The sequence below is a fragment of the Sinocyclocheilus anshuiensis genome, unplaced genomic scaffold (assembly GCF_001515605.1).
Source record: "Sinocyclocheilus anshuiensis isolate Anshui unplaced genomic scaffold, SAMN03320099.WGS_v1.1 scaffold544, whole genome shotgun sequence".
Taxonomy (NCBI): domain Eukaryota; kingdom Metazoa; phylum Chordata; class Actinopteri; order Cypriniformes; family Cyprinidae; genus Sinocyclocheilus; species Sinocyclocheilus anshuiensis.
The window spans coordinates 161933-176691 of record NW_015555763.1 but is presented as its reverse complement, the minus strand read 5'-3'; the positions used below and the strand labels follow the sequence as shown (position 1 = coordinate 176691).

The following is a 14759-nucleotide window of genomic DNA, read 5'->3' as shown; positions in this document are numbered from 1 at the left end:
CTCTCTCTCTCTCTCTCTCTCTCTCTCTCTCTGTCTCACTCGCTCTTTGTCTTTCCCCTCCCCTCTCTCCCCGCTCCGTCTCTCTGTGGGCACAGACACTGTCCTGTCTCACTCCAATTGGCTGGGAAGCCACCAATCTGGTGTCCGGGAGGGCCGGGGGGACTGCATATGCAAAGCCCTGCTTCATATTAATGAGCAGCAATCGTGGCTTTAAGTCCTTGATTAGAAGAGTGCAAGAGCTTTTGGTCCCAACTGGCTGTGCCTATAGGCTGTCACTGGGAAAACGGTCCTGTTAATTGCACTGCTCAGTCACGGAAGGGAGAGAGAGGAGGAGGAGATACAGAGAGAGAGAGAGAGGAGCAGAGACAGAGAAGCCAGAGAGAGAGAGAAAACTTTAATTTATAGAAGAGGTTTGCTCAAACGATGATCGCAGAGTGCACATGGATTCGGTAGAACTTTCGCTCCCTGAGTGTTTTTCCCTGCACTCAGAACAACAGTAGGTACATTTTCATTTCTTCTACTTCTACTTGTGTGTCCGGCTAGACTGTTTGTTTTGTCCGTATAGTTCCTGTCCTGGTTTGTTTGTGTTTATGTGTGCATGTGGTCACCGTGGTCCTCCTTGTCAAGGTTGTTTTCGCTGTCAGGTAGCGTCTGGAGCTGAGTGTGCATGCGTAGGTACGTTGTGCCGGTAGCTGGCGGCTTATCCACTATTACAGCAATCTGTGTCCGCTTTGACAGGACAGAGTGTGTTTTATCTAAATCATTAGGAGTGTGTGATGGGAAACAACATGAGAGAGAGAGAGTGCTGAGGGAGGAGGGGAAGATGAAAGCCACGGGATAGAAGGGAGAAAACGGTCTTAGGTGGCTTGAATCGCAGACCGGTCGCACAGCATGTGGCCCGCTAAATGTATTAAAGACGGTGTGCTGGCTCAGAGAGAGAGAGAGAGAGGGAGGGAGGGATTGAGTGTGCGGGGCACGAGCGGACGGTCCAGGATCCGGCAGAGAGAACAGTTCCTAAGCTTCATATTTATCTCTGTCCCGCTCACTTCTGTCAGCGCAGAGCAAGGAAACACGAATACACTGATTTAGACGCCAGGTATTGCACTGACAGGTTTATGTAGCCTTTTTATCTGTTCTAAATACCTGCTATTTTGTTTAGTTGTGTGACTAAATCATGCTTGTTTAAAATCATGTGAGATAACAACTAAAAATGAAATATTTTAGGTGAGAAATATAATTAAAATAACATTCATAGTTGTTCTTGAAAAATGAATTTTATAAAACAAATTCAAAATAATTAATTGTAAAAAGAATTTTAAAGTCCTGTAAGTCGTGCTTCCTTGTAAAACATTATGCATAATGTTGACAGTCTTTGCTTTTTGAATCTGACAAAATAGTGATGTAGCAGAACAATGCACATACAAGTTTGATTAAAGAAACAACAGAAATATTAATCTCTGCCCTGTGCTGCATATGAATACTGATAAGAAAAAAATGGTCTGTGAACTGACAACACCTACAGTATATAGAAAAAAAAAGACACTGAGAAGGGTCAGAAAGATCACAAACAGGTAACCATCCTGGTCTCCTAAACCTTCAGTCACCATACTGCAAAATACAACACATGAGCAGCTCAACTTCAGCCTGAAAGCGATTTATAAACATACATGAAGAACGTATGTTAACGTAGTTGTGAAAGTGAATTTATTTAGTGATTGAGATTTAAAATACTGCATGCTGATGGAATGACAGCAGTGGTGTGGATGTGTTGGTACACACCCTGCACAGGATCATTAGATTGACTGGATTATTCAGACTCATGAAAGGAAATTTGGAGATAAGAGTGTTGGATCCTCACAGCCTTTTAGCCATTTGGCGCTCGCTGTTTGATCTTTATTTTAGCACAAATTGACTACTGAGATTCTAATTAGTATATTAATGATGGTAATAACAACAAGTGCTGGTTTAGCTATTATCATAATTACAGACTCTCACCGTCTGCATGTACATTTACATCTTCATGCTCATTTTAATATTTACACTCACGGTTGGAGATATTATGGAGCGTGTTTCTGTCTTTGGATTATTTTAATTATGAAGGGAACCTTTTATCTTTAGAAATGTATTATTATTAAAATCATTATTATTTCGATTTTAGTTATTTATCAAGTTATTTAGGATGTCTAAATATTCATCGTTTGTTTTATTACAAATATTTTTTAAGACAAATAAAAACAAAAATAAATGTTGAAGATCGATTTGTTTTATACATTGTATATATTTTTTTAAAGAAATTTGACATGTGTACAACTTTGTTTGTTCTGCATGTTTTCAATTTTGTTAAACGAATGAGTGAGGACATTTTTATAAGACTTCCATATTTACATGAAGAAATTCATGCAGCTTCTCATAAGATTGTCATAAAATTACATGCATGCTTTTTCCAGTTGTTTTATTTTTTTACTCAAAACCTGTATATTTCTAAAATGTGTGTGTGTGTGTATATATATATATATATATATATATAAGAAATTATTTTCAAGCAAAAAGGAGAGGAAGAAATCTACACCAACGCTTAATGCTTGACATTTTTAATTTCACCAGAAGCAAGCAGTCAGCTTTTTAAAGGCAATGGAGTGTGAATGTCCACTGGAAGCGCGGGTGTCATGTGTGTAAAATCACTGCTGGACTCTGCAGTGGGCTGAATAGTTCAGCGCAGAATCATGCAGAAGGTGTCTGAGCGTTCACTCATGCATGTTCAACCTTTTGTCGCTTTTGCAGATGATTTTAAAACACCGAAACCCCCCTGTGGCCCTTGAAGAAAACTTGATTTTGCGTTTTCTCTACACCTTTTCATACTCCCTTCTCTCTCTCTTGTATGAGGCGAATGAAACCCCAAAGGCTGGGATCAGCAGGAATAAAGAGAGATTGTGTAAATTAAATTCCATTTAATCTCCTTATAAAATCATTTACTTAATTCATCTGTCAAATGATGTCAATATGCACAGCGCAGATTTATTTATTCTGCCATGTGTGGTGTGTGTGTGTGCGAGGAGGCCTTTGTTGCCATTCAGTCTTGATTTGGCTCCATCCCATTCCCCTGTGTGAGAGGTGTCGTGGCTCGTCCTGCATGTCTTTCTCTTTCTGTGGCCCCTTGTTGATTACTGTCTGGACACTCTTTGTCTTTACGCTGTCCTGCTTATTGGAGACAGAGCATTGCCACTTCCCCTTATTTGAAGGGGTCTGAGGCATTCCAAGGGTAATTAACTCCAGTTAAAAGAGAGCCCCCTCCCTCCCGGCCCTTCCAGCGGAGAAAAGAGAGAGGAGGGGGGGGGCGTAAGGAAAAAGGGAAGCCATATTTTTGCCCTTTTGTTAAAAAGTGCAATAAGTAGCCTGTCGGACGAACGCACACACTCATGTGAAACGGTCGCACGCGGGTGCCGCGCACATGAAAAAACACGGCCGACCGTGAGCGCGAGAGCCTGATGATGCAGTTGTCAATTTGTGTGATTTATGCATCAATCCATCAGGATTTTCCGAACGCAGTGCAGCGATTTTTTTACGAGAAGTTGAGTAAGGGTTTTAACAGGGCCCATGCCAGCTGAGACTCGCTCGCTTGCATAAAAAAATAAAAATAAAAAAATGACCCACCGGCATTAGCAATTAGCTGCTTTAAATGCAATTTTTAGACCTTTGTTTCCCGTTTGCTTCTGTCTTTATTTTACGGATGATTCGGCCTGCTGCATGCCAGAGAGAGGCAGAGCAGGCACGGACCGGCTGAGAGCCTGCAGGATACAGTTACAGCAGGTCAATAGGGAGTGTGGTCACTCCAGAAGCAGGAGGGTCCACGAGGGCCAGATAAGGGTGTAAAAATAGTGCTTTTAGCCACTCCGTTTTCCACCGGCTCCCAGCAGACTCACCGTTTGTCTCTCGGCATGCGGATATAGCTTTTCTGAATCTGTTTTCCCTTCCTGTTTAGTTATTTCTCAACAGAAGATGCATTACAAAAAATGAATGTCTTTTGTGTGCTGGTTTTGTACTTTAAAATTATTTTAGTGTAAAATAGTATTAGAAGTAGATTAGCACAGTGAAGTAAATGATAATTAGAATATAAGATGAAAATCAGGATGGGGATTTAGTTTTTTTTTTTTTTTTTATAAAAGTGATATAACTGGTGTTTACATTTGTTTGTTAATTGTGATGTGTGGCTGAACAAGAACATATGTGACCCTGGACCACAAAACCAGTCTTAAGTCGCTTGGGTATATTTTTAGCAATAGCCAAAAACAAAAACTTATCTTATTAATTTATACAAAAAATTATAGATTTTTCTTTTATGCCAAAAATTATTAGGATATTAAGTAAAGATCATGTTCCATGGAGATATTTTGTACATTTCCTACCGTAAATATATCAAAACTTAATTTTTGATTAGGAATATGCATTGCTAAGAACTTCATTTGGACAACTTTGTAGGTGATTTTCTCAATATTTAGATTTTTTTGCACCCTCAGATTCCAGATATTCAAATAGTTGTATCTCGGTCAAATATCGTCCTATCCTAACAAACCATACATCAATGGAAAGCTTATTTATTCAGCTTTCAGATGATGTGTAAATCTCAAATTTCGAGAAATTGACCCATATGACTGGTTTTGTGGTCCAGGGTCACATATATGTGTGAAAGAACGGATGTTAGATCTTTCAAAGGCAGTAAAGTTTCTCCAGCTCTAGTGGTGTGAATCCGTACAGATTTTTGAATCTCTTTTAGCTTCATTGGTCTTCAATGAAATTGTGAAATTTTGGTGGTCTCGTAACAGAGAAAGGGAAATTAATCGCCCAGCTGGGTGACGGATGACAGTGAAATATTTCTCTGCGCTTTCTCCCGTCATACATCACGTGTGTGTGTGTGTGTGTGTGTGTGTGTGATGAGATCAGTATGATGTTTACCGTGTAAGGCCCGACTACTTGCAGACAGCTGTGGAGCATTTCTGGAGGCTGTTCTGGACTCTGAATCGCTAAATTTCAGCACTGTTCGGATACTAGAATCATTTTATTTCTCTATTATCTCATGTTTTGTAAAAATTAATTTTAGTGCATTAATTCAGTCAGGATATTTCAACAAAGTTTTTTTTTTTTTTTAATATTAAGATGAAAATAAATTTTATTGTTGATGCACTTGGCCAGATTGTTTGTAAAACACCTTTGAGCTTCTATAGGGTCACAAATATATGTATTAATATCTATACCTTCAGGTCATTTTTTCCCCTCAAATAAACCAGAATGATGAAATCCTTGGAGAAACGTGTTGCATTTGAAATTCAAATGCCGCTAAATCAAGCCTGTGTATGTCATTTTCTTCAGCACTTTTATGTACATTATCTCACTGTGTTTGCTTAACATGACTTTTTAAAACCTGTTTAAACATGTCCCCGTGGAAACGCTTAGACAAACAGAAGCTATTGTTTCTTTTTCATCTAGAATGCGAAATTTCTTTACTTTGAGTCAAACGAGTGTTATTTCTGCCCTGCTGTAGATTATCAAAGCAATCCTGATGGGAGGCTTTTGAATAAATCTGCTTATGTGCAGTAATTTTTCTAGACAGGGTACGGATGTACCTGACTGCAGCATATGTCACTGTTTGAACTCAGGGTTAGATGTGCAATTGCATCACATGTATCTGCGGATAGTAAGACCATTTTTTTGGCGTACTTTGCAGGATGTAATAGTAGACCTGTGCATGTCTGTGTGACGTGTCAGACAGGTGTATATTCGCTTCATAGCTCCGTTCTCGTCTGCTCCCAGCCCCTGATTCGCGGGCGAACGGCTGCATTTCCGTAGAGATCTGCGTGCTTCCAGGTTGGAGCGCACGCACGCGCTCCGTCATATTAAAGCTGACAGTCCATCTGCCGCGTGGCCGGCCACGCTGCCTGTGCTGCCCCTGCGTGCGAGGCCCACGTTTAATTCCACCTGTCCCGTTCTTCAGCCTTCAACCCCTAAAGGTTAAATCATTATTAAGCAGTTACATGTAAGTCTATTTGTGTGTGTTTATAAGCATCTCTGTATGTTTAATGCTTGTATGTTCATAATGTATGTATGTTTTATATGGTTGGAGGACTGGGTAATTAGCAGGGTATGAGTAACCAGCCTATGTGAGTTCTCAGAAAGGAGTAAGAGAAAGAGAGACAGAGACAGAGAGATATAGGCATGGCATTTACCGTGCATGGGGCGGCCGTTCCTGCATAAGATTCAGCTCATTGTCCTGCGTGTTAATCCTTGTCCGCGTGGATGCAGTACTTAGGCGTTTTGACAGTAGCGTGAAATGGGCTCAGGTAGATCCCTATAGATTCATTCTCTCCTCTAGAAGGGCCTGTTTTTCCCACTGATCTGAAGTGACACTTCATTTTAGCTGTTACTCTTGTTTTCACTGTTTGACCAACCTTTGATTTCTAAAAAACCGTTTAGTTCTTATTGTTTTATTATTGTTGGATTATTATTATTATTATTAGAGCAGTAAAAATTAAAAGGCAATTTTAATATGTTAATTAAATTGAATTAAAGTAATTCAGTGTTAGTATAATGTTGCTCTATTTTCATTGTGACTTTATGGGGATGATCAGACTATGTCATTTTGTTGTGTATTTATTTATTTTTATTATGTGTCTTTATTTTTCTTTATTTTTAATTTCTTTTTCTTCTTAAATCTGTTTTCCTTATTTCTTTTCTATATTTTTTCTTATTTTATAAAATTATGTAGGTTTATTCTCATTTCTTGTCTGTTATTTCTTTTGTTATTTCATAAAATTATGTAGCCCTAAATGTAAGTAAAGAAGTGAGTAAATGATTAATGTGATGTGCTGTAAAAATGTACAAATGAAAGCAAATATTTTGACTGTGCTTAGCAATCCAGCAATCCTACCCTAATTAATTTCCCTAAATTTGAATAAACTATTTTACTGTACATACTCAGAGGCCACGATTACCATTTTATTTACATAGCTCTGTCACAAGTGCTGTTCTGAAATATCAGCCATACTTTAGCATTCCAGATGTAGATCTTTTGTTTTCTGGAAGTGTTTAGGGAATGACTGAGATAAATGTGTGTGTTTGTATATGTCTGTGTGCATGTCTTACTGTGCATGTTTTTTATGTGTTGTGTTGTTTACTTTGATTTAAACATTTTAGATGATCTCTTATTCTTCTAGAAGATTTTATATGCTTGAAATGCATATAAATATGTTTAGAAAATGTATTTACAGCTGTGTTAATGTACTATTTTACATGCAAAACTTCCTTTCTGATTTCTTTTCAGTTGTTTAATATTTTGCCACTAAAGTCGAAGAGTTTATTGGCTTTTGATGTAATTTTCATCCTTGTTTGCTGCTAATGATGTGTCCTGTTATGTACAGCATGGCCTGTCTACACATCTGACACAAATGAAAATAAAAGGAAAGAAAGAAAAAATAAATATTGCACACTGCTTTAGAAAGCATCCCAATAATGACAGATATTTAATGCCGCTGGCATTGGGAGTACAGTACTGTGTTTGTGTGTAAAGTCACGTTAAAGAGAGTTGAGAGAAACAGGAGTGTATCAGACCGTGTGGCGTGTGTGATGCCGGGGATTATCGATTCCACTGCTCACTCGCCCAGAACTAAAGCCAACACATTACGTGTGTGTGTGTGTGTGTGTGTGTGTGTGTGTGTGTGTGTGTGTGTCTGCGTTGCTGTTTTTCCACTAAGCTCTGACTGGCTCACCAGCCTCATACACACACACACACACACACACACACACACACACAGAGCACATGCTGTTCTGCTCACTGTTTGTGAGGTAAACACACACTCTGAAGTGTATCACTCCAGACTTAACTCTCAAATTAGCAATGATTGCAACAAAATAATTTGACAGTCACTAATGTTGATTCAAAACACACTATTTTCTGGAATAATGAAATGCTCCCTACATCTTTATATGTATTTCATGTCCTTAATTAGGCCTCTAAATACAAAAAAACAATTAAATACTAAAACTACAATGTGAAGTAAAATTTCTAAACTTGACATTTTAAGCTGAAATAAGATTTTTTAGAAATGAAAAAAAAAAAAAAACTAAATGGACATTCAGCGAGAAATGCCTAAACTTGATCGCAGACAGACAGAAGCAGAATGACAGAATGAACACGAGAGCCTGAGAAAGAGAAAGATGGGAAGACAGACAGATCTTCATGGCTGCGTTCTCTCAGACAGCCGCTGAAGCACAGCATTAGTTGAGTGATTAGTTTCATCAGTCCGAGTGTGGGGACAGTTGGGGGTTGTGCGGCTCTAATGACATTGAACGTGTTTGCTGAGTTGGAACGGAGAAGGAGAATTAGGGGCCTCCTCTGTTAATTAGAGAGTGTGGCAGACTCACACACTCAGCCGCACTGCCTGTGGCTCGTACCACTTCACTTCTTTTGCTCTCCAGTGCTTTACTTTTATCGTAAAAAAATCTACAGTTAGGAATCTTCAAAGATTAGTGTTTCATCTTTGATGGAGAACTTAAAGTGTATGTTAATGTGCACAGGTGTTTTTCTTAGGTACCTTTTTTGCCCTCAATTAATTTCCATAAGTTTGTATAAAGATGTTGCTGTACTAATACACAGCCAAGGGTTATTTACATCCAGTAACTCTGCAACAGACACTCCTGTATCAGTCTTTTGTTTTCTTCTGAGGCATCTTTGAATGTTTTCTATGTGATTTTTATGTGATTACCTGTAGCTGAGAGTTTGTTAAAACCAAGATTTTGATTAGTAAGGACGTCTGTCTGTCCTTGAAACGCCCGACGTTTAGCAAATAAACTGGCATACGTCAAACCTTTCCTTGTTTTTTACATGTTCGTTTCTCAACCTGTTCTTTCCCCTCTGATTCGGAGGGTCCCATAAAGCCACGGGCTCTCCAGCCCTGATGTGTACAGGGGCCACGGGCATGCGCTGATCTCCCTGATTCTTTATTTTATCTGCTGACAACTCAGACTTGTTAAATCTGAAGCCAGTTGAATGATGAGTCTGTACATTAAAAACGTCAAGGCCGGTTTCAATTAAAGCCTGGCATTAACAAAAGAGCCCACCTTTACCCTCTTCCAATCCTTAGTGGGGACGCAGTTACAGCTGATCCATTGAAGAATGCTGGTCAAGAAAAGAAGGAATATTTTCTCTCACAGAGTGCCGAGCTGCGTCACTGTCTGTCAGCAGTTAATGACTCAATGGTTCTTTATCAGAATTCCTCAGTCCATCTCACTGACCCTCGTTTTTATTCCTTTTCTTGCTCTCCCTTTTGTTGTAGAATGAATTTATCAAAGGCCCAAGTTAATAGCGAAGATAAGTACGCCAAATGCGGCGCTTGGAGAACACAACAGCAATACGACATCGAGGCCAGTCACATGCGTGATGCACATGCTCTATATAACCAAAGGTAAGAAAAGGACCAAAAATAGTGTCATCAAAAGCCAAAATCAGTTCTGGTGATTATTATTTTTTTATTGTTTGTATGTTTGTTTGTGTTTTGCCTGCCCAGCTATTATTTATCCATGCTTGCTTCATTCAAGTCAGTGTCTTAGTCTAGTTCATCCAGTGTATGTGTGCGTCGTCAACTTGCAGGACGTAATTTCTGCATGTTGTTCCCATTGTGCACTGTCAACCTGGTCCTAGGCTGTTCCTATTAATGTGCAAAAGACTAATGCAAAGTAACCAGTTCACTTTCATGTGTTTTATATCTCGATGTTTGTGTGTTGGTGGAGGGACATTTGTACATCTGTTTACATCTGCCTCAAGCTATGGTGATAGATAGATAGATAGATAGATAGATAGATAGATAGATAGATAGATAGATATGCTCAGATGGACTATAGCTGTGGATAGGGAAAGTTTATATTGAGTTTATGGGTATAGGTTGGAGAGGTTGCCGGTTGTCGCCCCCTCCAGATGCAGAGGAATGTGTTAAATGCTTCAAGGATTCCGACGCTTGTGTGCAGCTTGTCAATCTCTGATTTACTCACCTATATTCTCTCCCTCTCTCTTTCTCTCTCAGGCCATCTTCTGTAAAATGTCTTTGTTTGACTTGTGATTTCAATGTCATTTATGGTTATTACTTTAGAGGTTACGGAAGGGTGAGAGAGAAAAGTGCCTTCACTTGTTTGATTTATTTTCAAATGATACATTTTATTCTCTTGGATATTTTAATTTTCAGTAACATTTGTATTCATTCATTTGTTTTATTTTTTCATTTAATTTAATTTATATATATATATATATATATATATATTGCAAGAAACTGCAAATATGGAATGTTTGTTAACACTGTAAACAAGTGAATTATCTCTAATGTGTTTAAAGGTACTTCAGAGGAGTGTTTTTTTAAAGTGCAAATGGCTTTATGTCACTTTGAATACACAACTTCTTCTTTGTTTTTGGAGTTTAGTTAAGTGTGTGTCCTAGGGCAGAGTTTTTTTGAGATAATTTATTCAAACCTTTTTAAAGAAGGTGACTATGCTTTGATGGGGGCCGTCAAATGTATTACATGGATTGGATTTGGGATAGGTTAGTCTGGGTCAAACCAATTAGGCTCCATTCGCATACAAGAAGTCTTCTCCACTCTAAGCCAATCAGGATCACGTTACTGGTGTAGACTGAGCTTCTGGCTCTCGATAGACAGGCCTGCCTGGCAATGCAGTGTCACGCCATGGGCCTGAAACAAAGCATGCTGGGAGCTGGAGGACATGGCTCTCACAATGAATATCCATGTATCCATGTAAAAACATATATTAATAAAGCAGTGCAGGGGATCTTTGTGAACCAGAAGAACTTTGAACGTTCGTGGAAGTCTGCTCGGAAAAATAAATCCCTTTACTGAAATAGGCGAACACCCACCTTCAACACTTCCTCACACACATGCACACACCTTCCTCTGATAAGTCTCATCTCTGAGCGGAGTGAGAGAGACAGAAGCCTGGTCCTGGGGTCAGGGGAAAAACCTCTCCATCTGCTGGTGAGCTGTTACCCAGATGCAAGCCATTTCCCAGATAAACAGAATCAACTGATTTAGCTCCTCAGCCTCCAGAGGCACTGTTTTATTTATATGATCAAATACTCAGAAAATGATTAATTTGTCAAGGGAACGGCTTGTTAATGTAAATTTAGCGGGTTGTATAATAAACTAGATTGCCTTAAACGCAGATGGGAAATCAAGGGCTTTTGGGTGCAGTGCAGGGTGGAGATTGGATTGAATCGCAGGTTTATAACTGGGAGGATTATTAGACTGAGGTGTTTTATATTGTAGACCTTAAACCGCATAAACACATTTCACCAAATACACAAAATAATGTTCTTTTTAGCAACATCATATGACCCCTTTAAAACGTAAAATATTTCAGGAGTCTCAGGGCTGAATGTGATGTGCAAAGGATCACTTGTTGATCACTTTGCCACTTGTTGGAAATAGATGTTGGATGTTGATTTTATTGAAATGTTATTGTGTCTTAGTGGAAAATATTATGTTTTAGAAATTGATAAAGTTTTTTATCATAAACATCTATTTTTATTTTTTTCCCATTTTTAATTTCAGGCATTTTTCTTTTCTTTTTTTTTCTAATATTATTATCTTTGAATTTGAATAATGACAATGAAATATTCATATATTGATCTTTTTTTTCATTTTAGTTTTAGTAATTTTGATGTGTTTTTGTCTCTTTTTTGATATATACTTCAGTTTTAGTTATTTTATATATACTAAGTTATTTTAGTACATAAAGTTAAATTAAATTAAAATGAGAAATGTTGCTTTGGAAACAAAATAAAATAAAACATTTTTTTTTTTTACATTTTATTTTAACATTTTATTTTTTTTCAAATAAAGATTTTTTTGTTTTAATTTTTGTTTCAGATTTAGTTTTAGTTATTTATAATATTCCTGATTCATATTCATGTTAATAAATTACATTATTTATGATATGCTTGAATTTTATTTTATTTTTTAATTTTCATGTTAGCAGTACTTAGTCTATATATAATGCATTTATCATTACTCCTATTATGTTTTAAATGTTTATTCATTCATATCTATTAATATGTGTATTCATATATTTCATATCGTTTTTATTTTTATATGTATTGTTTTGGTATTATTATTATTTATATTATTATATTTTGTGTGTGTGTGTGTGTTTATATATAGTAAATATATAGTAAATGAATATAGTAAAATAGTAAATATATATAGTAAATTATTCTTGTCTCAGACAACTATAATGAAAGAAACAGCATAGCTGTGGTAGTTCTGTCAGTGAAGTTAGAGTGATGGTACCGTCTTTGCCATTAAAGCAATGCTGAAAAAATGATTGGACTGTTTGCGTCTCTTCTTTCACCCTAATGAAAGTGTGCCTGCAGACATGGATGGAGTTTCGTTCGGGGTTGGGGACTGGGGTCCTTGCAGAGAGAGAGAGAGAGTGGCAGAACGGGTATTACAGAGGTAAACCCGATTATGGGTGGAATGTGAATTAGATTTTGTAACAGATGGTGGTGTTGAAAATTTAAGATGCTTTGCGGCAGGGGAAGGCGACAGCAGCTCGGCGCGTCTCCATGTGAGCGGGGGTGATAGACAGCTATAACTCAGGACAGTCCTGCATTGACAGCCAATTTCAAGAATCTGATCTGGTTAAAGACATGGCTTTCACCAGTTCACTCACCAAAAAACAACCACCATTTCTCTCTCCTTCCCTCCCTCCCTCTTTTTGCCCGCTCTCAGCACCTCTTTTACACGCTTGTCATATTTCGCGGGGGAGAGAGAGAGAGAGAGAGAGAGAGAGAGAGAGAGAGAGAGAGAGAGAGAGAGTGGCAGAACGGGTATTACAGAGGTAAACCCGATTATGGGTGGAATGTGAATTAGATTTTGTAACAGATGGTGGTGTTGAAAATTTAAGATGCTTTGCGGCAGGGGAAGTCGACAGCAGCTCGGCGCGTCTCCATGTGAGCGGGGGTGATAGACAGCTATAACTCAGGACAGTCCTGCATTGACAGCCAATTTCAAGAATCTGATCTGGTTAAAGACATGGCTTTCACCAGTTCACTCACCAAAAAACAACCACCATTTCTCTCTCCTTCCCTCCCTCCCTCTTTTTGCCCGCTCTCAGCACCTCTTTTACACGCTTGTCATATTTCCTGGAATAAAATCCTCTTTAACCATCTGTTTAATAGAATGTGTTTTTAATCTCCATTTTTTTTACTCCCATTATTTTTTATTATATTTATGTGCAATTTCATTTCTTTGAGACTGCGGCTCATCCTCGCTTATCTGCTCTCATGTCCTGTTGGGGTTGAATAGATGGGTTCTGCGCTCCAACAGCAGTAAAGCAGTGATTTTAGGCATATTGCTTATTGAAAAATGCCAAACGCTTATTTGCTCTACTCTGTTCTTTAGGGCCTGTCACTGCCGAAGAAGCAGCCGTTCGCTCCTACCCGCAATAACGTCACATAATGAAATAATGATTGGCCTTGTTGGCTTAGTTTGACCTCTTACTTTGACAGTGATTCAGCTAGACTGACACTTCGTTTTGCTGAACTTCGTACATATATATCTTATTTATTTTTTACATTTATATGCATGCAAGTGTATTTGTGTGTGTGTGTGTGTGTCTGTGTTTACGTGTATTGTTTGTGTTGTTAAGAGGGACATCTTACCTGATAAAGCACAACACTTATCTGCCCGCACAGGAAAATGACCTAAATCATCAAGATTTTCATCAAGATTTTGCCAGGGACTGTCACACACACACACACACACACACACACACACACACACAAACACAAACATGACCCTTATCGGGTTTGGACATTTTAACCCTGTACTGTTGTCAGTGAACAAGAGGCAGCAGCATATTTCTTATATATATAAATAAATGTAATTCAAATGGAAAAAGCCAATAGATTATTTTAAGATTTTAATTTGTTTCCGCCCTACACAGATTCTTTTGCACGAGATATCTAAATATACATTCTTATCTCTCTGCATTTGCAATATTGTATTAGGAGCTTTGCTAAGGGCTACTGGTCCTCCTGCAGTATTTATTACACAGCAGAGCGTTAGCTCCTCATCTCCACTGGCCTGCCGCTGGCATTTTTACGGCAGCTCGCTCCATTGTACAAATGTGTTTTTGCCATTATCACATTGATTGCATGTAATCAGAGGTGTTATTTTGCAGGCGTCCATCGACAATGAAGTGAATTACTACTTTCCAACCCAGTAATGTTATAACAATTGATCTGCCCATACAGCCGGAAAAGGCAACCTGTTTCGCATGTCTGTATTTCTCATGCGGGAACAAGTGTAACCAGTATCCTTCAGTACAATGGCAGTTCAGTTCCTGTTTTATAAGGTTTAATTGAATATCTTACAACTTTCTTGAGAGCAAATGCGCCTTTAACTCACTCTAAGAGTGAAACAAATGTTTAGGAATGCATTTTAAAATATTTTGTATCATTATTTAAAATAATGGAATACTTTGGGGTACAAAAACAGAAAAATGCTTATATTTTTTTCTAATTATTATTATTATTTTTTTGTATATATAATCAACATGAATATTTTAATTGAAATATTTTTAATACATTTCAGAATTTTTTATTTGGTATGTCACACTTTTACTTTTTTACTTTACAGATTATTTCTTTTTCATTTTGTCTTTACTTTTTTCTTTATACAAAATCCTAAAACATCTAGGTTTAAATG

The 14759-nt window shown here is 37.9% G+C and overlaps 1 pseudogene; it reads left to right on the top strand.

Annotated features, from left to right (window-relative positions):
* Positions 1-250: 250 nt before the first annotated feature.
* LOC107674024 (estrogen-related receptor gamma pseudogene) overlaps positions 251-14759 on the top strand; it is a 21889-nt pseudogene continuing 7380 nt past the window's right edge.